General features: G+C 36.6%; 1 long non-coding RNA gene across 1 annotated transcript; it reads left to right on the top strand.

Moving 5' to 3' along the window:
* The first annotated feature begins 1079 nt into the window (after positions 1-1079).
* On the top strand, positions 1080-21391 carry LOC141521440 (uncharacterized). The gene is made up of 3 exons (XR_012477940.1): positions 1080-1210; positions 3322-3448; positions 20948-21391. It is a non-coding gene; the product is annotated as an uncharacterized LOC141521440 (long non-coding RNA).
* The last annotated feature ends 1889 nt before the right edge of the window (positions 21392-23280 follow it).

Raw genomic sequence — 23280 nt, forward strand, 5'->3', positions numbered from 1 at the left:
TCTCTTAAAGCTGTGGTTTTATACTGCCTGGGAAACCTTGGTTTATCATGTAATGTTGTGTAGTTAGGAAACCAAGATTCTAATCTCAGTTTTGCCCCTAAAAAAAACAAGTCCTGCTGAGCAAATTAGCCATCATCTTTGTGCCTCAATTGTTTCTTATGTAGAATGAGGGGACTGAATCAGATCCTTTCTACAAGTTTCTTGCTGGTCCTAACCTAATATAAATCCAGAAGCATAAATGGTTTAATGAATGGTTTAATCTACACTTCCAGTACCATCAACTTAAAATACTTCACTTTAAATAAGCCCTTATATTTGACTCTGTGTTTCACAATATGGCAATACTCAACGATGGAGATATTTTAAGCTTCTTGAACAAAGCAAATGGAAAGGAAAGCCTATAATGAAAATGTGCTTGAGAACGAATAGAGAGAGTCCCATCCTTTCTTTATCACTCTATAACAGGCAGGTGCAAAGCAATCAACTGAAAACTTCATTCTCTCAGATCTTCCATTGAGTAGGGGAGGTAGTAAAATATTTAGCACAGGGATTGCCATCAACACTACTCATGGAGGAAGACCCCTTGCTGCTAAAGAACCAGAAAGACACTGCCATCACCATATGAAGTGCCCAGCAGCCCACTTTTCATTGGGATTAGGATGAAAAGTGAGTGTAAAGAAGTGGCAGTATACTTCCTAGAAACCACAGGTCTCTACCACAACACCTTTCCTACTGCTCTTAAGATCAAAGTTCTAATAAGAATGGGATAATTAGAGTTTTGTCCAAGGATGTTGAGTATAAAGAACCTCAATAAAAATTTCAGTCTTTCAGAAGTATAGAATCAACAAAGTTTAATATCTAATACAAGGCTACTAGATGCCTGCATGATAAGGTCCACTATTCCTTTCACCATCTATCTCATAGACAGGATCTGTTTCTCTACCAAACAGTAATACCTCACCCCCTTTTCCTAACTATACCTCTTTGGCCCACCTCAGTTCGAGATACTTTCTGAGCACAAAAATTCCTTATTTTGGTTCTGATTGCTTTTATTTTTTGTTCTTAGTTTGAAGAGAACCAATGACATCACAGATGATATCTTAAGTTGTACATAAATTGGATTTATGTGAAGGCCATTTGCACAAAATCATCAGCCTCACTCTTCCAGAGTTATTGAAGTCCAGTGACAAGATGAAAATTAGGATGACAGGTGATGGCCCAGGATGCAATGAATGAATGATCTTGATTTCTTCCATGTCTGGCCAAATTCATCTGTTCATTCATAGTATTAGGATAGACATTCCCCTGACTCACACAGGTTTCAGGCCCACCAGTTCCCTTCAATCTAGTTTAACCTGTCAGCCAAGACAGTTTCCACTGGAGTGTGTCTATGAGACCTGCCATAGCTTCTTCGAGCCATGGGTGAGAGTTAGGTGAAGTTGGACACCAAAGGTTGATGAGCAGCCCTGAAAAGGACTCAGTAAGCCCTCACACCAGAGCCACTAGTCCTCCCTGAACACCCCAAACACCCTTGATTCTGATTACTGTCAATCCCAACATCCTTAGGTACCAGCCTTTCAGAAAGATTGTCCTATCTCCTTTTTAAACTAGCGAATAATCAGAAATTCAAAGAGATTAAGTGATTTGCCAAAGACTACACAGCAAACAAGTAGCAGAATAAGGGTTGGAAACCCCCCCCACACACACACACACACACACAAATGTCCCTTAAAGCAAGCCTCTAAGACTTGTACTACTATGTGACCATCCTGTTGTTACTACATGTACTTAAATATTCTACAATTTCGTTTCCTTAATTAACCTAATCATCTTTCTGCCATTCTCTCCTTCCCCATTAGCATGAGTTAAAATCCCAGCAGACTGTGCTGGAACCATGGTAACACTTTAACATATTTTTGAGAAAAGTAGGAATTAGTTATCGAAGCAGAAAACTGTAGGCAAAAAAAAGCCTAGAAGTATGTTTTGAAGGTAAGTTGCATTGTATATAATCAAATGGAGCTGACAAGAAGGAATTAAGACCAAATGTGAAAATACAAAATAAAATATTAGCAAAGAAGCTATAGTAACAGTCAGCATTGGTTCAGTATTTTTAAAAACCATAAATATAATCAACCATATTAATAAAAAAAACCCAAAATTGATTATATATCAAAAGAAGTAGAAAAACTTTTAACAAAATAAGATTGTTAGACACTTTTTTTAATGCCAAGAAATTAACAATCATAGGATAAATGAGTTCTTCCTTAGTATGTGATAAATAATTTCTAAAACCAAGAGCTAACATCTGTAATAGAGAAACACATGAGGCCTTTCCAATAAGTCTGGGGGGGGGGGGGGAAGAGTGTCCATTATAACCACTAAAAGGTGATTTAGGTCTGAACATACTAGCCACAACAATAAAACATGAACAAGAAATTGAATAAGCATTGACAAAAATGAGATTTTCTTGCAAATGTTTATTTTATTTAAATGTCAGTGTTCTAAGAATATTGAATTTTAAAATTTTTTTCATTGCCAACATACAGTCTTTCTACTTTATCCCTAGAAAAGGAAGTGAACCAAGTAAGTAGTGAGAGAGCAGAATGTACCAGATGGATAGCTCAATGGTACATTAGTATCCACAAAAAAACTAAAAGACTTTCTAGGGAGGCCTTCAGTGTTAAATAGATCTCTATCTATGTTAAATAGAATTTGTGGAAGGAAGTGGGCAAAGATCAAATAGGATGAGAATACATAGATTGGTTGTAAAAACCTAGATTTACCCTGGTGAAAGTAGTACCCACATCTGATAAGGTCAGTAATCCATTAAAATATCAAAGAAGGATGAGTCAACAGGGCCTTTCTTTTTCTTTTTAAAAATACTTTCTATACATTTAGTTTCTTTTTCTAAACCACCTCAAAACAATTGACAAAACCTTTTGAAACACAAAGCTTATAAATTGGACCGTTTCTGTGTACAGAATTAAACTCTTACTAGCTACTTTAATAAAAACAGCATTTCTAACAACCTATTATTCTATATTAATAAACAGCCCATACTTACATAGTACTTGAAGGTTTACACAAAAAAAAGCTTTCTCCAGAGTACTACTATAAGATAGAGAAAGTCTATTATTAATCCTTTTTTTTTAATCTGTGATTCACTATCTAAGCGGAAGTACAAAGACTACTCATAGACCTGGCCTCGCTTTGACTATCAGTGGAGCTTGACCTTCTCCATTTCTCACCTGAATGGGTTCGATCACTTTTTAGATTTATGTCTCTTATTAATACTGAATTTAATGATTTAATTCATTACAGCTCAGAACTTCCAACTTCAAGAGATCTACCAGCCCCAACTCGGATGCAACCCCACTTGCAAGCACTACGGTATTTGCTGGTATCATTATCCCTATTTTACACATGAGGAAATTGAGGATAAGAAAAGGTAAAGTGACCTAAATATTCAGACCTGGTTTTGGACCTATTCCAATGCTTTTGACTATGTCAGCCTGCCTTCTCACTATAACAATGGCAATATTTTACTGTTCTGAATAATTGTGACCTTAGCAGCAACTCTCATCTTTGTCTAATTCACAATTCAAACTGTTAAGTGTCTTTATTTTCCATTGATCTTGCCTGCAGTAATACTATGAGAAGGGTATTGTTCACTTTTTTGATCTTTTAAGGGATCCACAGTTAGAGAACATAGATGAGCCAAACACTTAGGTAGAGGAAGGGTGGAACCCAGCTCACATTTTATGGAATATACCATGTTTTTTTCTGATGTAATCCAGACAAGTGGTTGGAGGGAAGAACTAGGATTCCTGTTTATGTTGAGCCATTCTTATCAATTTAGTTCACCTTAACTCCTCTCTAGTCATTTGGAGTTATGAGCCAATTGAAGTTAAAGTAAGAGAAACAATATCTTCAGCAAGGGTAGAGACTGAGTGCCAGTATGTCTTCATTATTTTTTTCTTTCTCTCTACTAGCCAAAGCATGCTTTGGTAAAGCAAAAGTAGTTTTCCAGGTATCTCAGGCAATAGATGCATTTTTCCTCTTAGAGAAATTCAAACCTCTTTTCTGAAATATGAAAGCAATTCAGAATGTAAGATAATTAACTTAATCTGTTCACTTTAACTAGACTCATACCTTTCACTAGGGTCAGCTTCTCTTTTTTTTTCCTGTATTAAATGAGTAAAAATATTTTTTGGTAATCAATGTGCTTTAGGCAATGTCAAATGCCTCAGTTTTTAGATATGCTTCTCATTTGATCTACTTAGAAATTGAAATCAAAGAGTAAAAAAAAAAAGAGAATTAATCCTCTTTTAGACTTACTCGGGTCTAAGAAATCCCAGAAAATACAATGCTTCATAAATAAAATCATCCACAAAGAACTTACCAACTAACTTGAATTTTAAAAGACATTTAAAGAAAGTAAAGTGAGGGCAAGTAGCAGAATTAATATGAAAACATGCCATGGTACTTTAAGAATAGGAGAGCAGGGGACAGCTAAGTGGCACAGTAGATAGAGCACCCGTCCTGGTGGACCTGAGTTCAAATTCTACCTTAGACACAATTATTTAGTTGTGTGACCTTAGGCAAGTCACTTAGCCCCATTGCCTTAAAAAAAATAGGAGAGCAAAAACATGGAATGAACCTCAGGATTGGCAGAGAAGACCAAGATAACAATGTGATTTTCATTGAATATGTATATATTTGTATGAATATGTTTACATGTATGTCTATGTACACACATGTTCATCTTGTGTACATATATATCACATGAATGTTTAAATTTTGCTGTGTATTTGCATATTTCTAGAAATATACAAAAAGAAGAGGAGAGTATCCAGGTCATCTTAAAGGTTTTATTCACCAGACCCAGACTAACTATATCCCCAGGGCACTGAAAAGCTGATGGATTTAATTGATGATTAACAGTTAACAATGGTTGAACAATCAGGGATAATGGGAAAGTTGTGCAGGGCTGAAAGAGAGAAAGTGGCATGGATTTGGACTTATAAGATCTGGCCATTACTTACTATTTCTAACTTTTATCAAGTCACTTCACTTGTTAGCCTCATTTTCCTGGACTTTAAAATGAGTCCAGAAGATCTCTAAGGTCTCTGAGCTCCCTAACTACTGTATAAGAGGATGTTGGTAAAATATCTAGCATTGTAATTGGCCAATAGGAGTCATCTATGCTTCTATGAACCTACAACCACTAGGGACCCAAATGATCAATGTGGATTTATCTATTGGCTAAGACTGACCATCCTAACAATGAAAGCTAACAAAGCCCATGCTATCATTACTTTGTAGACACAGGAAATCTCATCTCTCTAAAAGTAAAGTCAAGTACAAAACAGAAATTATAGGATCAAGAGATGGGAAGAGCCTCAGTAATTATCTAATTGAACTCTTTTTTTATGTTACCATTTGAGGAAATGTGAAATACCCTGTTTTATCAATTAGTATGAGTCAGTTACCCAAATTATGTAGATAATTGCCCATATTCTCCACTTTCCCTAGCAGTCTCTCAAATTAAACCTTTTAATAACTTCTTGAATCATTACTATTATTGTTGATTAAAATAGACAAATGATCATCTAAATACACAAAATGATTATATGAAATTTCAAAATTTAGTTGGTTGTTGGGTTTTTTTAAATAGATCTTTGAATTCATGGAAAGTTTGGGGTCATTAAGTGAATTTTGTAATTTCCCAACAGCAATTCAGCTTGCTCCCCTCTTTCTCCTGTTTAATTCTGGCTCCAACTTGTCTTCCATAAGTACTTTCTATTCCAGGTGAACATACTGAGCAGAAAAATCTACAGGTTGCTCTTCCAAAGGCATGTTGAAATATAAGCAATAGATCTTTCCTTCTATATAGTCTTTCCTGTGTAGAGAGGGACATAATGCACCTTTAAGTGATTACAGATAGCTTCTACAAGACTCTATAATGTTCTGGGGGTTTAATGCAATCAGCATATGAACAGAAGCATCTGAAGGACTTCAGAATCCATAAGAAATTGTTCTTTGATCTGGACATCATTTTTCTGATTTATGCCTCAACATATTATCAGGAAGTCATTTGTCAGCATTATTTTCTGTTGCTATATCTTCTAAGTATAGTGTTTCCTTAGGGGCCTGACAGTTTCAACTATTCAACCAGTTTTTCTGAGACTTAGACATTCCTCTTAGTTTTATCCACCTAGTAGAGACTCAGTTTAAAAAAAAGTTTCCATTAGTCTCAAACAAACTATGCTATGTTTTAGGAATTTTGTCATGGAAGGATCTTAGCTTATTTCTGCCCCTCAGTGTTCATTGTTGAGGCAAGAGAAATAATATGTTCATAAAATGAAGTAGATGATTCCAGTATTAAATGTTTTTGTTCCTTGGAAAGGTGTTTTAATTTTATTTTGTTTGCTTAGGTTTCTAATTGCTTCTTCTCTTCTCTTGGAGTGAGCATGCACAGTCTACCACAGTCAGGAGCATCTAAGTTCAAATATGATTTCAGATACTCAATACTTACTAGCTCTATGACCTTGGGCAAGTCACTTAACCTTGATTGCCTTACTTTCAGGGTCATCTCCAATCCTCCTGATTCATATTGAACAATAGACACAGATGACTCCAGAGATGAAAGTGAGTTTGGTGACTTAGCACAGCACCCCCTCTCTCATATCCAATTTTTTTGCTTGTTATGGCATCAATCCCTAATATCATGGTTTTCTAGAACGAAGGAGTAAAAAACATCATCACCAGGCCACTAAACTCAATAGCATGATTGATTGAGTTCTTTTGTTGTGTTGCATGGTCAATAGCCTTTTTAAGGGATGTCACGGAATTCAAGAATTGAGAGCTCAGTTGCCATCTAAGCCAACTTCTACTTCAAAGGAATCACTACCATGAGATATTTGATAAATGATGACCTCCAAGGATGGAGAACTCATCACCTTTGTTAGCAAATTTCTTCTAACTTTAAACCAAAAATATTCTCTTTGCCTACCAGAGTTGAATGTAGCAAGTGTGATATCTCCTGATTGATCCGGTCTTTCAAATACCTGAAGATAACTATAATATATTTATTCCCCACCACCACCACCATGCACACACACATATACACACATAACACAAATTCTTCTTTTCTCATCCAATTCCTACAAATAAATCTTATATCAAGGCAATGAAGATCTCTATTATCCTGATTTCCTTCCTCAGGTCCTCTCCAGTTCATTGATGTTCTTCTTAAATCATGGCAAACAATACTCCAGATGAGGACATCATGAAGTAGAACCATGACTTCCCTGTTCCTGGAACTATACCCTACATGGATGCAATGCAAGATCACATTAACTTTTCTGACTGCCACATAATATCACTAATTTATACTGAGCACATAATTCACTAAAACTTCCAGATGTTTTTTCAGAGCAATTGCTAGACTATGTCCTAGATCATCCCTGATGCAGATCTTTCCCAAAATCAGGCAAATATTTACTGAGTCCCTTCTTCCATCCAAGAACATATCTAATGATGTCATTTCCATCATTTTTATAATGTCAAATAGACAATGCTTCTCACTTTGCTTATATTACCTCACAAATCGTCCAAGAGATTGTTTTTAGCTATTATTGTTAGAATCTCCAGAGATTTGGCAAAGTACAAACAAAGTAATTACCTATACTATATCAGATAACTTACCATCTCAGAAATGGGATTGAGGAGGGAGGGAAGAAAGAATTTGGAGCTAAAAACTGTTTTTAAAAAAAATTTTTGCTTTTATATGAAAATTTGGGGAAAAATAAATTATTTTGAAAATTGATTGGTATTAACCATTTACCATTCACCCTATATATATAGGTATTCCTGCTTATAGCACTGAAAATCAAACTATTTCAATCTCCACAGCTATCCCTGGGTTTGGTATTAATAAATTATAATAATATATTGCATTTATGTCATTTTTAATGGTTTCCTAAACCCTTCTATTTCATGTTTATTTCAGAGTAGTAAACCGTAGTTGTGAAGTCCAAAAGATAAATTCGTTGGACTAATCAATGTTTATTAATTTGAATGAAATGAAACTAATTTTCCTCAGAAGATGGACTTAACAAGAAACTTGGGGAATATTTTGACAGTGTTTCATTTCTCAAATACATAGGGAACCACCAAAGTACAAGAATCAGAGCCATTCCTCAGTAGGTAAATGGTCAAAGGATATAAATTGTCAGTATTAGGGGAAGAAATTAGAGCTACTTCATATCAAAGTGCTTCAAATCACTAATGATAAGAGAAATTCAATGATTAAAAGAAAAAATAACTCTTGGCTAGGTGGCACAGTAGCTAGAGCACTGGTCCTGGAATCAGGAGGATCTGAGTTCAAATGTGAGTTTAGATACTTGATATTTAATAGCTGTGTAATCCCTATTGCCCCACAAAAACAAAATTAAAAAAAAAAAACAAACAAACAATTCTGAGGTACCACCTCCTACCCAACGGATTAGCTAACTTGAGAAAAGAGGAAAATAACAAATGCTAGAAGGAATGTGAGAAAATAATGGAGCTATGAACTGGTAGTTGGTCCATTCTGGAAAGCAAATTGGAACTATGTCCCAAAAAAGCTTTTGAATGGTATCTTAGCAATACTGCTACTAGGTCTGTGCCTCAAAGAGATTTAAAATAAAAAATAGAGGAAAGGACTCAGATGGTCAAAAAAATATTTATAGCAGCACTTTGGGTAGTGGCAAAAGATTAGAAACTGAAGAAATGGCATTAATTGAGGAATAGCTGAACAAATTATGGTATATGAATGTGATAAAATATTGTGCTGTAAGAAATGATGAAGGAGATGGTTTCAGAAAAACCTGGGAAGACTTGGATGAACATACAAAATGAAGTGAGCAGAATCTAAAGAGCAATCTACAATACAACAATATTGTAAAGATAATCAACTTTGAAAGACTTAGTAATTTGTTCAATACAATGACCTACAACAATTCCAAATAACTAGTGATTTTATATATAATTTATTAGAGTGCAAATGGAAGCATATTTTTTTCTTTTTTCTGGAATGTGGATAATATGGAAATTTGTTTTGCATGATTATATATATTCATATATATATGTATAGTTAAATATTTACTATTTTGTTTTTCTTCTTTACTTAGTGGATTGGTGAGGGAGATAAACTAGAACTAAAAAAAAAGTTTCTGTGATAGAAGAAAAACAAAGAGGGATTTAAGATAGCTTCAAGATATAGGGCAAAACATTGACAATGAAGCCAAAGAAAAAGTTTGTTACATTTGCAGATATTTGTGTGCAAATGAATTGGTATGTGTGTTGTATCTTCCTCAGAAAATGTATGCATTACTTCAACTAAGCCAAAAACCTATGTTAGAAAGGCATATAAGTTGCCACAGGTCATCTTGAAGGCAAGTGATCTTATTTTTGACTGTATACTTTTTTCAGATTTAAATATTATTCAAATGATCTTAAAATGTTTCATACTGTGCAACTGGCTTCAGGAAAGGAGCAAAATAACAATGGAGAATCGAGGGTATTTTCTAACATATTGCTGGGGTTTCATTATGTTAATGATTCATTAGGTCTAGACAAGTCAGTTAACCTATTTATATCCTTTTACCAGTCCCTTAATTAGGAACACTATCTCTTTCCTAATAGCAGAGGGAGAAAATAAGGTAATAAAATGGATAATGAAGAAGGGGAGAATATAATGTTACTTAGGCATCAATGGGATAACAGGTCAGTCAGCTCTCCTTCCACTCCTACAATGATACACCTATCTATAGTCAATGTTTGATTTCCTATATATTCTTGCTTTTCTTTTTGCCTGATTTCTTCTCTAGTCTTTTCTTTGTTATTTGAAAAGTTAACCATCCTCCAGGAAGGGAAATATGACTGGTCACAGTATGGAAAAAAAAAATCTACATTTATAATTAGAATGAATACCTCTTTAGGGTTAGGGACTGGTTTTTGATTCATCTTTTTAGCCTCACTGTCTAGCATTAGTGTCTTAAATATGGTGGACATTTAATAAATTCTATATGGATTGTTTTGGGCTTCAGAAATCCCCAAATGAAAAACTTTTGAATTATCCACCACAGAGCTCTTAGATATAGAGCAAAAAAATTTTATTAAATACTTAAGAGTTATGTATGGGGCGGCTAGGTGGTACAGTGGATAGAGCCCTGGCCCTGGAATCAGGAGTACCTGAGTTCAAATCTGGCCTCAGACACTTTAATAATTATCTAGCTGTGTGACCTTGGGCAAGCCACTTAACCCCATCTGTCTTACAAAAACCTAAAAAAAAAAGAGTTATGTAATTGTTTTTTCTTGTCATCAGTCTGGGACAGGCTTAAGGGGAATTGAGAAGAAGGGTAAGGTCTTTTTCTAACTCTTTCCTGTTTTGGTCTAATCATATTCACTTCTTCTCACTTCACCTGTTTCTTTTCTTTAAATCACAATCTGCAAATCAGTTCAAGGACCCTAGTTCAAGGACCAAAGTTTTCACCCAAACTGAGGAAGATGCTGAGGAATGTGGATGGCCAGTTTGGTTGTCTGTGCATGAACAGCCTGTAAAACTAAGAAAAAAGTTAATATTAGAACTCAGAGAAATTCAAATCCCACTAGAGAAAGATATTATGAATGATTAGCCTTCATTTTGCTATGTCTACACAATGCCAAATGTCCAGATAAAAGTGAAAAACTTAGTCAATCCAGATGTTCCCAGATAGTCATAAACTTAAATGATAGACTAAATCCATTTTTAAAAAATAGTTCAGATGACAGACAGTTTTGGGCGTTTCACACAATTCTGAAATTCTCTGTAATATCAGTAGATGACTTCTAGTTTATACAAGCAGGTGCAATAGGCTTACAGTTCCAGTAAATCTGTACCTTAATTTAGAGGCCAGAAATTTGGATTACAAATATGACCTCTTCCAGCAGTACAGATGATCAGCCACAGCTGTACATGTTTTCTAGTATGACTGCAACTGGATAGGGCTTGGAGCCATTGGGTGGAGCATTGAGTTCAGGGGAGAGAATGTGATATTTTTCCCTATGGTTTCAGTAAAAGTCTCTCATTTCCTTATTAGTTGATTCTGCTCTGCACTAGAAATGGTACAATTAGAAAATGTTGGTGCTGATGAATTTTTTTTTAAAACAACAAAAAATGTTCAATCACTCCGAACAAACCAAAAAACTGTCTTGGATTTTGAAAAAAGTTTCTGAATCAAAATTTAAAATATACAGAAACCAGTGGACTTCTCATAATACTGAGTGTCCTGAAAGTCTTAAAACAATGTTAAAAGCTACTAAACCTTAGAAACAGCACCAAGACTTTTGAGATATTCCACATAATTTTCTTAGCATAGTAAACCCAAGGTGCTGGCCATATAATATTCAGCATTTAAACTTGGTGGTGTTTTTGAATTGCTGTCTTTTACATTACATATTTCACATGAGAGGTTCTAAAAGAGGAAATATATTGAAAACATTTTTTAAAAATTAGACAGGCAATAGCTGATTTATAGGGGAAAAAATGAGAGACAAAGGCAAACCAAAGATGTAGAGGAAAAGAACACTGAATAATCCAGAAGTTGAGGGATTGTATTGTTGTGGTCAGTTAAACCAGAAGAAATTCAGTCGGATTGGTAACCCCTCTTAGAGAGTTGTATGTTCAAATATATTGTGATATATGAAGTACTAGTATAGTTGTAGTCTTATCCATCCTTAAAGGGAGAGTAAATCCTTTCTTTTCTTTCTTTCTTTCTTTTTTTTTTTTGTAAGGCAATGGAGTTAAATGACTTATTGAAGGTCACACAGTTAGGTAATTATTAAGTGTCTGAGGCCAAATTTGAATCCAGGTCCTCCTGACTCCAGGGCCAGTGCTCTATCCACTGAGCCACCTAACTGCCCCAAAATTTTGTCATGAGAGTAAATTATTTCTAGAAAAACTCAATAGCATGAAAGATAAGGATTATTTTTGAAGACTTCTATCTCCATTATTATTTTTAAAATAAAAGTATAGATAACTGCATCTTCAAACTTGACCAAATTAATTGATTCATGGTTAACAAAACAGGTTAGCCAATAGTGTATTTCTAGAATAATTACCCATGGCCCACACTGTAGCTTTTAGTTTCACATGTCTGGGTTTTAATCTTGAGTGAGATCACTAACTTTTACTCATTTTGCCCTCATCAATGATTTCCTTTGGGAACATCAGAATTTTGACTTCCCTTTATAAAGAAGGGAAAAGAGAGTAGGTTTCTAGAGATGTTAGAAACTAAAGGGCCTAGAGGAATCTGAAGTAGATGCAAGATCACATAGGAATCACAAATTAGTCTTGGTTTGTTAAGATGTCCCTTGCAAGCATTCTGGTTAACAGTTCTTCAATGAAGGACAGATTTATTTAATCCAACCAAAAAAATGGCATAAAATGCATGGGACTCAATCCCACATCTTTTTCTTGCTCTCTTGTAGGACACGATTTCTCTACTCTAGGAGAATACCACTCTTTCTCTAGCAAGGAAAAAACATTCAGAGTTGCTGGAGAATAAAGTAACTATAGTGAGTCCCACCTCCAGGAAGGACCAAAATGATTAAGTGATTTGCCCAAACCATACAAACAGTAAACAGGGATTCAAACACAAGTCCTCTTTCTCCAAATTCAATGATAGAATTCCACTCCTTGTCAAGGAATTTCCTACTGTCAAATTATCCACAGCCCTCATGGATATTTCTGAGTTTACTCTTTTCTCTTGTGAATAGCTTTTTTATTGTTCTTCTGTTGTTTCAGACTAGCTTGGTTGGACTGGATTAGTTTGCTATTTCTTTCTGCAGTTCATTTACAGATGAGGAAACTGAGGCAAATAGGGTAAAGTGATTTGCTCAGGGTCACATAGCTAGTAAGTGACTAAGGCCAAATTTGAACTCAGGAAGAGGGTCTTCCTGATCCAGCACTCTATCCACTTTGCCACCAAGCTGTCTCTGTTGAAGTCCTGCCAGTGGAGAAAGTCAGGAGGGGGGAGGGGAAAGTAATAGAAAATTTATTGCCTTTTTGCCCTTTTCACCCTCAACCCACATCGCCTCTATATTTCACAATATTAGTGGTGAGCAAGGTTGGGATTAGCTCTCTCTTTTTTATTATACCATAGCTCTAGCTCCTTCTCCCTGGTTTGTTACTCTTTTACTTGGTTCAAAAATTTGGTATTGTCCAGGAACTTGAGTTCCTCTTTCAGAATTTCTTTTCTGGGAATACCTCTTTTATGTCATCAAGACTTGGTCCTAGGATTCTTCTGCTTGTCCAGGAATTCCTGTACACTCCATCACTGTCTCTTTCTACTGTTATCTATGAGACTATATAGTCCCTCTTCTCCAGAGAACTATGTATCTATGTATAACCTTTCTTCAGTCTACATATGTCAGTTTATAACTTCTTCCTATCTCTAGCTTTCCTTTTTAAGGGCCTAGTCCAAGAATATAGTCCAAATTCTCTGCAGTTGGCCTTGAATTAATCATTTATCCTGATCAGTGGACCAATGAGTAACCCAAGTGAAGAAAATTTATACTCTATCAAGGAAAAATCATTTGCAGGAGTATGTGTCAGTAGGAATGACTAGGGAGAAAGTTTCAATTCAAGAACAAAGGTCACATTTTGTCTTCTGGTTCCAGGATCCTGTAGCAGTATGGTCTCTAGAAAAGGCTTGCGATGTTACACCACCCTTCTTGACCCATTAAGGAGCTATGATTGAGTGGACTCTGTGGTCCTGATTAATTCTTCCTTGTTTGGAGTGAGAGGAAAGTTTCAGACATGAAGATCCTATATGGGGAAGGATCAGAATCAGTGGGGAAAAGCCAAGATTAAAAACTGGACAGAGAGGTCTCAGAGATGAAAGGTCTAAAGTTGATGGAAGTGGGAGTTAATTCAAATAGGAATTATATACAGTAAGGTCTAGGTTTAGAGAAAAATGGAAATAGGAATTAAGCTTTGAGATAACTGGGTTCAGGGCAGTTAGTGTATTGAGCTAGAAGAGTAATTTTAATTTGTTACAAAACAATTCAATTCAACAAACATGTATTATTTATTTATAATAAACTAGGATCTCTATTGGATATGCGTGATACAAAGATTAAAAATTAAATAGTTCTTACCCTCAAGGAGCTTATAGTCTAGTGAAGAAGCAACAGGTATTCAGACAATGCCAATATAAACAAAGTAAAGTAAATGTGGAGGGGATTGGGGGAGTAGAGGTGAGAGTACTAACCTCAGGTATTAGAAAAGGCTATAGGAAATGGGAGATGGTAAAGAGGGAAAGTGCTATAGATATAGAGGACTTGTGTAAAAACTACACCTAGGATGTGGTCAGGTATGTGATATTATTCCCAGTCATGAGTTAGTTTCTCCTCATGTCTCTTGTTGCTGCCTTCATCCTCCACAAAATAGTGGTTGAATTTTTAGGAATGTGGGTGCACCTAACAAGTCAACACATTTATTGATAAGTATTATATATATATATATATATATATATAGTCCAATTATAGCATTTTAGAGCTATTGTCATAGAATCTCAGGATTGGAAAGTATCTATACCTGACTTTTCTACTCAGCCCACCCAATCTCTACTTATAGGCCTTTGGTGATAAGGGACCCACACTCAGTGGCAAGTCATTCTACTTTTCAAAAATTCAAAATTTTTCCTTACATCAAATCTTAATTTTCTTCTCTAAAAATTTCAGAAAGAAGCTATAAACTAAATTGATATGAATTTTAACTTCTGAGGCTGTGCAGGAAAAGTCTCTCACATTTTCTTCAGGATAGTTCCTTAAATACTTGAAGACATCTATCAAATCAATGCTAATTCTTCTGTCCTACAGAATAAACCTTGGGCAGGTTAATTCAACTCTCTGGGCCTCAGTTTCCTTATTGGTAAAATGATGGTATTGGACCAGAGAAGCCCTTAGGCAGCATAGTGGCCTACTACATTCCCCACTGTATGTCAATATGTGATTTTATAATTCAACATGCAGCCCATTCCATAAAGATCCTTATTTGTGGTTCAGTAGCTACATTTCTTTTTTAATTTTATACTACTGCATTGGAGGGCCTTCTAAGTTTCAACCTTCCATATCTGATATTATAATGCCTCATTTTGAAAGTAAGAAAACCAAAACTCAAGAATGTCAACTGAATTGTCTGGTTCCCCTTGTCATATCATAGAACTATTAATTTATTCAGAAACCTGATTTAGGTAATTATCTCCTTAGGGGCAAAGATAATACCCTATTACTGCTTTTGAATTGTTTTTCAGTCCTGCCCAATTCTTTGTGGCTCCATTTGTTTTTTTTTGTTTGTTTTGTTTTTGGCAAAGATACAGAATTGTCTTGCCATTTCCTATTCCAACTTGTTTCACAGATTAAGAAGCTGAGGCAAACAGGTTTAAGTGACTTGCCCAGGGTCACAAAACTAGTAAGTGTCTAAGCCTAGATTTGAACTCACAAAGGGGAATCTTCTTGACTCCAAATCTGACACACTGTTTCCTGTAACACCTAGTTGCCTTATAGTTAAGTATCCTCACAATACTTATGGCTGGAGATCTCCAATATATCCTATGATAGATACCACCACTCCTCTCCTGTCCCCATTCCCTCTGGGCTCAGGCCTTGATCTACCCACAAAATTTATACCTTATTTAATTCCCTTCAGCCTGCTCAACCAGGTAAAGATGGATTAGAATTATTCTGCTTTATTTCAGATAGCAGAATCCAGAGTAACAATTAAAAATTGAAGAGGAAGATTGAGGAGTGATGTAGTATAAACCTATTTTTATTTAGAGCTCCATTTCACTACAAGTCAAGTAAAGTCTGTGTTCACTTGTCAATTTTGTTGGGAGACGGGATGATAGAGTAAAACAATAGATATAGAGTCAGAGGACCTGGGTTTATGTGTCCTGACTCTGCTCTGTGTGACCAAGAGCAAATCAAGTAACCTCTAATATTCTTATTTGTAAAATTAACAGAATGAACCCCATGATTTTTAAGGGTCCTTCCAGCCCTAAATATAAGCTCCTATGTTATGTTGTACAGATGATTCTCTCAGGTCTTTTTATTCCTCTCCTAGCTCCATCCCAGAAACCTTCCCATCTGAAAGATGCTCCCAATATTACAGCCCTTGGCGAGTTCCTCCTTCCAACCTCCATTTGAGGAAGTGCCCAAGTCAGTCATTCTTCCAGTGGCTTGAAGACTGATTGTAGGGGCTTCACTTTACCACTCCCATTTCTCATCTCATTTTTTATTTCTTGCCTTCTTTCATTAGGATGCAAGCTCCTCAAGGGCAGGAACAACTTTTGTGTTTCTATTTGTAGAACTAGGCAGCTAGATGACAAGAGGATAGAGCACTGATCTTGGAGTCAAGAGGATTGGAGTTTGAATTCTACCCCAGACACTTGATATTTACTGTGTGACCTTGGGCAAGTCATTTAACCCTGATTGCCTTGCATCCTGGGTCATGTCCAGTCATCCTGACTCATATTTGGCCACTGGACCCAGATGACTCTGGAGGAGAAAGTGAGGCTGGTGACTTAGCACAGCACCCCCCTCACTCAAATCCAGGTCAATTGCTTGTCATAGCATTACTTTCCCTGATGTCATGGTCTTCTTCTAGAACAGAGGACAAACATCATCATTTGTAGCACAGGCACTTAAAGTGCCTGAAAGTAGAAACAGAAAATAAATGGTTTATATTAGATGACCCCTGAAGTCCAGACCAACCAAGTCTTTGTGATTCTGAGCTAAGGGCACCAACTATGATTATGGGAAGGGAGATGAACTTCTCTCCTATTCCTCTGTTTTGGAACTGGACCCTGCAGATATTCTGCTACATAGACATAAGACAGAATAAGCACTGAGGGAAGATGTTCTTAAATCAAAGAGATCTTAGAGTATAGTGCAAGTCCTTCATTCTAACCAATGAAGAAACATTCAGAGAGAAGTGACTTATTCCAGGTCACACATTCAGTTAGTGGAAGTCAAAATTGAAATACAGTCACTTGATTCCCAGGTCAGTGTTCTTTCTTGCTCCTAACTCTATGAACCCTCCGGGTATAGAAAGCATGAGTGACTCACAAAATAAAATATTATTGAATTCTCAATTTTATAAGTTGAACAGAGGAATAAAAACAAATTTGATAGATTTCCCCCTTAAATTAATTGCAAAAGTCAATCTGATCCTGATTATATGTTACAATTGATGGTATAAACCTACATCAAATAATCATTATTTAAGAAAATGAGTACATTCTATATAAATAAGCTCTTTAAAGTTGTCCTGGTGAACTTGGATTTTTATCTGCAAAATTATTAAAATAAGAAAATGCCATATGAGAATAGTCATGTCACCCACTAAATACAAAACACTGTCTCCATAAAGAACTAATATCAAATTCACTAATTAAGTTCTTGTTTATATGTGCTATTAAGACCAAATTACTTTCCAAATGAAGTACAGTTTTTGTTTCAATTAAATTGTTCAGAATTTCATGTTTATCTCTACACCTGTTGTGTGACATTCCCAGAATAAGTTGACTCACTTTGACTTAATTTAGTGAGAATGAATGGAAAGGCATTCATGAACTGCTTGTAGTATACAAAGCACTCTATCAAATATTGGCTGTACAAATGGAAAAGCAAGACAATCTCTGCTATTGAGATTCAGCATATAGAATTTCAGTGCTGGAAAGATCCCATGATTCTTAGACTTTAGCATCAAAGATAATGGTAATGAAAATTTTTAATGTCATTTATGCTGATGATCTTACTAGTTTCTGATGCTGAACCATTTGACAATGCCAAGAACTTTGGTGGTGAGAATTATTATCTATATCTTTAGTAGTCAGGGCTGCTGAGGAGACAGAGCCTCTAGTACCACCACCACCACCCACCCACCCACCCCCAACAATTTCCAGGACACATCTCAGAAGGGGTTATTTCCTAACATGATGACTCTAGGGGCTGAAGTTGAAATAAAACTGGAAGTCTGGGAGTGGGGACAGGAAGGATGCTGCCATGTCTGGGACTCTGGGACTTACCTGCCTAGGAGTAGCAGTTGGTCAGCAGATGGTGTTGGTGATAATTTGGCAAGTAGGATCCTTCTCCACAGTGACTACTCTCCTCAGTGATGGAATCCTGGGCTAATGTATTTAGAAGTACTGCTTTTCCCAGTGGGTCTTGGGTTTAGGATCTGTGATATCTCTGTCAAAGTCTGCAATTAGATAGTGATAGAGAGAGTGGCAGTGGTTTGACTTGCCTGGCACCTGCCATTCCTTTCTCTTTTTCACTTCCTTCTTCAGCTAGGCTAGCTTGTTTGCCCTCTAGGAAGCAATTATCTAGTAGTTGGTGAGGATGATTAGTCCCTTCTTCACAGGATTATTGTTTGCATGACTGGGCTGAAAGTTAGAAAAGTTGTTTGGGTGGTAGAAATGCTATTTCTGTTCCTAGTGTCCTTGGATCGACCTGTATAAGAGAGATGTCTTGAGGTCAATGACTCAGTTGGCCTCCAGAGACAAACTGAAGAGAAAACCCTCCAATTACACTCCTTCCTTGTTCTCTATACTAACACATCTAGATTGAGTAGAGGACTTGCTTTCCAGTAGCCAGTGGGACCATATCATATACCTGACAGCCCTCTTTGCTTTCTTTCTTTCTTTTCTCTTTTCTTTTTTGCAAGGCAATGGGGTTAAGTGGCTTGCCCAAGGCCACACAGCTAGGTAATTATTAAGTGTCTGAGGTCACATTTGAACTCAGGTACTCCTGACTCCAGGGCCGGTGTTCTATCCACTTAGCCACCTAACTCACTCTTTGCTTTCAAGAGAATTGAAGAGATTAAGAAACTCAAGGAGAAACCAAGAGCTTTCTAAACAGCTAAACAATCCCAGACAATTCTTCCTCTCTTCATATTACTTAAGGTTTATAGGATTAAGAGCTGGAAGGAATTTGAGAGATCACTGAGATTAATTCTTCTCTGCCTTTTTTTCAGGTTAAAAAACTGAGATACAGAGAAGTTGTGTGGAGAGTAATTCTAGGAGTTCCTAGAAAAGCCAGGATTCAAACCCAATTATTTGATTTGAAATCTATTGTTCCTTCTGAGTAATTCAGAGTTGGAGAATTAGGTTCCAAGCCACTTACATGTTATTATGTATTTAGAGCATTTCTACATTTACTTTTAGAGTTGGATTCCTTTAACTGGTGACTAAACTATCCCTATGGATAGTCTGTATATAAATGTTTTTAAGCTTATGTATAATAGGGCCCTGAAGGGTGGAAAATGTAACCGACACTGACACTTATTGAAAAAAGCTATTATTGTTCCTTGGAAGGGGAAAAATATTTTTTCACATATAGAGAGGAAATGTTAAATATATTCATGCATTAGGTAGGGATGCAGCAGCACATTCTTTAAGATATTAATGGAATATTTTTCCATTGATGAGTATAATTTTAGAAATCTATAAAACTTTCTAAACTGTTCCACAACTTTGTTTGTCATATCTCCTGGAATGAATTCAAAGCAAGTACAATTGAATTGCCAAAGTTAAGTAACTATAATTGATAGACTGTCACCAATGTAATATTATCAGATATGTGGTTATATTATATTTCTACAAAGGAGGGTTGAGTATCAACTAAAAAAGTGTGAGAATGTGGCCTAAATAAGCAATTTACACACATTCTCCTGGATAAAATGAGCACATGCCAAAAAAAAAAATTTTAAGCAAGGAAAAGCTGACCTTAGGAAACTTAAAATGATGCAATCTCTAATCTGTCCTAGATATTGCCAGAAAGAGGGTTGTTTGGTTATTTTGGGTTTTTCCCCATGTTTGTAGCCCCTGTTGAAAAATGGGTATTCACAGAAGAATGCATAAGACCACAACAATTGAAAGAACACTAGCACTAAACTGTATAAAGAGCTGGATGGTATCTTTCTTCTAGGGAGATTCCCCTTCTCTTTACTGCCTGGGATGTGAAAACTCCTTGATAAAAGGTGGGAGAATGAAGGGAATAAGAAGTTATTGAACAGGCAGAGTACTAAGTACTAGTTTATTTGATAAAGACATATAATATTCAAGACCAATTGGAAGGGAGCCATCAATTAGATCCTCTAGTTTTGTTGGAGCTATTAGATCCTCCAGCTTAGTCCAAGCTTCATGTCTAATAAAGATTCCCTGATTCCAGAGAGATTACATTACTTGTCCAAAGTCACATAGTTGATTAATGACAGTCAGAACTAGAACTCAAGTCCCTAAGTTCCCTATTTCCACCTGATCATGCTGCCTATTCTCTAATTTCAACCAAGACTCAGTTGCTTTTTTTCAAAAAGAATTTTTAGGGGCAGCTAGGTGGTGTAGTGGATAAAGCACTGGCCTTGGAGTCAGGAGTACCTGGGTTCAAATCCGGCCTCAGACAATAATTACCTAGCTGTGTGGCCTTGGGCAAGCCACTTAACCCTGTTTGTCTTGCAAAAACCTGAACAAAAAGAACTTTTACTAATTAAAAAAAAACCAAAGATGTTGAAACAGGCAACTTTACAGAATATAGTTTTTAGTCCTTATATTCATTACATCTTATTATTGCTCAACTCAGGAACCATCCAGACCCCCCACCCCACCCCAGTTCCTTTCACTCATGACTGTCAGTCTTCTCTTGTGGTATCTATCTCCCCAGGTGCAGGTATGACTTCCCTTCTTCAGTAGTTTTGAACAGCCCCTGTTTTTTGTCAGACTACTTTCTCCTTGGTTGAAATGCAGCCATGGTATAGACATGTGAAGGGTCTATTGGGTGTACTGACTGTACTAGGCATTGTTGTGGAGACCAAAGAAACTATAGAAATATAACCCCAGCCCTCCATTCTTTGCTTTAGGGTGGAGATATTCCTGTGAGAGGGACCTGAGGACATACTGATTCATCTTTCTGGTCAGCTACTACCCCCCTGAGACTTCTTCCTGGCCAAGTCTATGGGTGATTTGGCTCAATAACTTACTGGGTTACAGCCAGCTAGGCTTCTGACCAGTTCAAAGAGCCCATCCCTTCCTCCCTCATGTAAAGTTGTAGGAATTCTGGGGAGTGAGCTATCCCACCATCACATTTACCTTCCAGGATGTTAAATGGATTCTAATCCCACTTCATTCCCTGACAGATAACAACTAAGCAGAAATACCACTTGCCACTTTGAGGTTCATCCCCATTTGGCCCAGAGGTTAACCTTCTACAAGTCTCTCTCTTCAATTTCCACAGACAGGTTTTCAGCTCCTCATTAAAAATTGACTACCTCTGTAGTCTTCCTTTTCTTGTTTGCTGCTCTATTAAAAAGTAACTCCCTGGGGCGGGGGGGGGGGGGGGGGGGGAAGCAAGATTAGGAGGAAAATTGTAAAACTCAAGTAAATAAAATCTTTCTTAAAAAAAAGTAATTCATACCCCCATTGTTTATTTGGTTGCATGACTTACCCTATTCATCTCCTTTAACATCCTGACACTCAAGCTTGTTCTCAGAAGCAAACTGTTTATATATCATAGAATCTCAGGGTTGAAAGATACCTTAGAAGCCTTGGAGACCAAATTGTAACCCAATAAACATTCTCTTTATCGGATACCTAACAGTCCTTCATAGATAATTTTTGTTTAAACACTACATTAAGTACAGAGAAATCTATTATTTTCCCAAGAAGTCCATTCTTGTTTTGGGTAACTCTCATGTTTAGGAAGTTTGTTCATGTTTCAGGTCTAAATCTGTCCCTTTGCAAGTTATATCTATTCAGTGTTTCTTGATGAGGTGAAATTCCTGACTTCCAACAGAAACACTTCCTTCAAATCTCACCAAGTATTTGACACTTTGTCTGGTACACATAGTAGACACCTAACAAAGTATTTAAAATAAGTATAAGATATATTCTTTAAAATAAATTCATTGTTAATTTAATAACTGCTTACTGTAACAAATATTCTTTGAATAGTATCAAGATAATTGTTGCCATTCATCTGTCCATCAGGTTTTGAGTATCAGGAAGGGACAAGGGAGCCTGGATCACAGACTTAATACTGTCTTTCAATACAAATATTTCAATACAAATCAAAAAACCATTATTAAGAACCCTTAGTGACTTTACACTAGCCATATTTGGAGTGTTTCCCTCTTCACCTCCAACATATCAAACCCTGGGTTTCCTTCATAACTCATCTAATGTCAGCTTCCACATGAAATCTTTCCTGGTCTTCTCTAATAGCTAGTACCTTCTTTCGCCAAACTACTTTGCATTAATTTTGTACATATTCTCTTATGTTTTGCATGTTTATGCTGCCTTTTCCTCTATAATGTATCAGTCATGGGAGCTAGGTGGCACAGTAGATAGGACACTGACTTTGGAGTCAGGAGGATGGGAGTTTGAATCCAGCTCAGGCACTTGCCACTTACTAGCTGTGACCTTGGACAAGTCACTTAACCTTGATTGTCTCACATCCAGGACCCTCTTCAGTCATCCTGATTCATCTCTGGCCTCTGGACCCAGATGGCTCTAGAGGAGGAAGTGAGACTGGTGACTTAGCACAGCCCCCCTCACTCAAATCCAATTCATGTGCTTGTCATGGTATCACCTCCCTGATGTCATGATCTTCCTCAAGAATTAAGGAAAAACATCATCAGGCACTGCAGGACCCTTATATTTTCTCATGTGGCATCTTTACAATTCTCCCACCAGGGCAAATTATTTGTTGGACAAATCTTTCAGATGGTTTTCCTAGGCCTACTTTTCTTTTGAGGCTCAACTTGACTCTGTCCTTGACTCTCTGGGTCTGCCTACTGCTGGTTGTTAGATTTCTTTCTTTTTTTTTTAGGTTTTTGCTAGGCAATGGGGTTAAGTGGCTTGCCCAAGGCCACACAGCTAGGTAATTATTAAGTGTCTGAGGTCAGATTTGAACTCAGGTACTCCTAACTCCAAGACCACTCTATCCACTGTGCCACCTAGCCACCCTCTGTTGTGAGCTTTCTTTAGGGAAAATTGTTCTGCTGAAAAAAGTCCATGATGATAGGATGGATGGGAAAGAAGTTCTTTCCCTTTCCCAAAACCAGCCAACCCTAATTCCACTATATTTTGCAACATGGAAAAGATAGCTAATGAAAAAAATCATTCCCTTCAAAGAACTGAACATTTCTTCCATAGTTAGCTCTCAACTGCCAAGGATCAAAAATTTTTTGTTCTG

This window comes from Macrotis lagotis, chromosome 4, assembly GCF_037893015.1.
Source record: "Macrotis lagotis isolate mMagLag1 chromosome 4, bilby.v1.9.chrom.fasta, whole genome shotgun sequence".
Taxonomy (NCBI): Eukaryota; Metazoa; Chordata; class Mammalia; order Peramelemorphia; family Peramelidae; genus Macrotis; species Macrotis lagotis.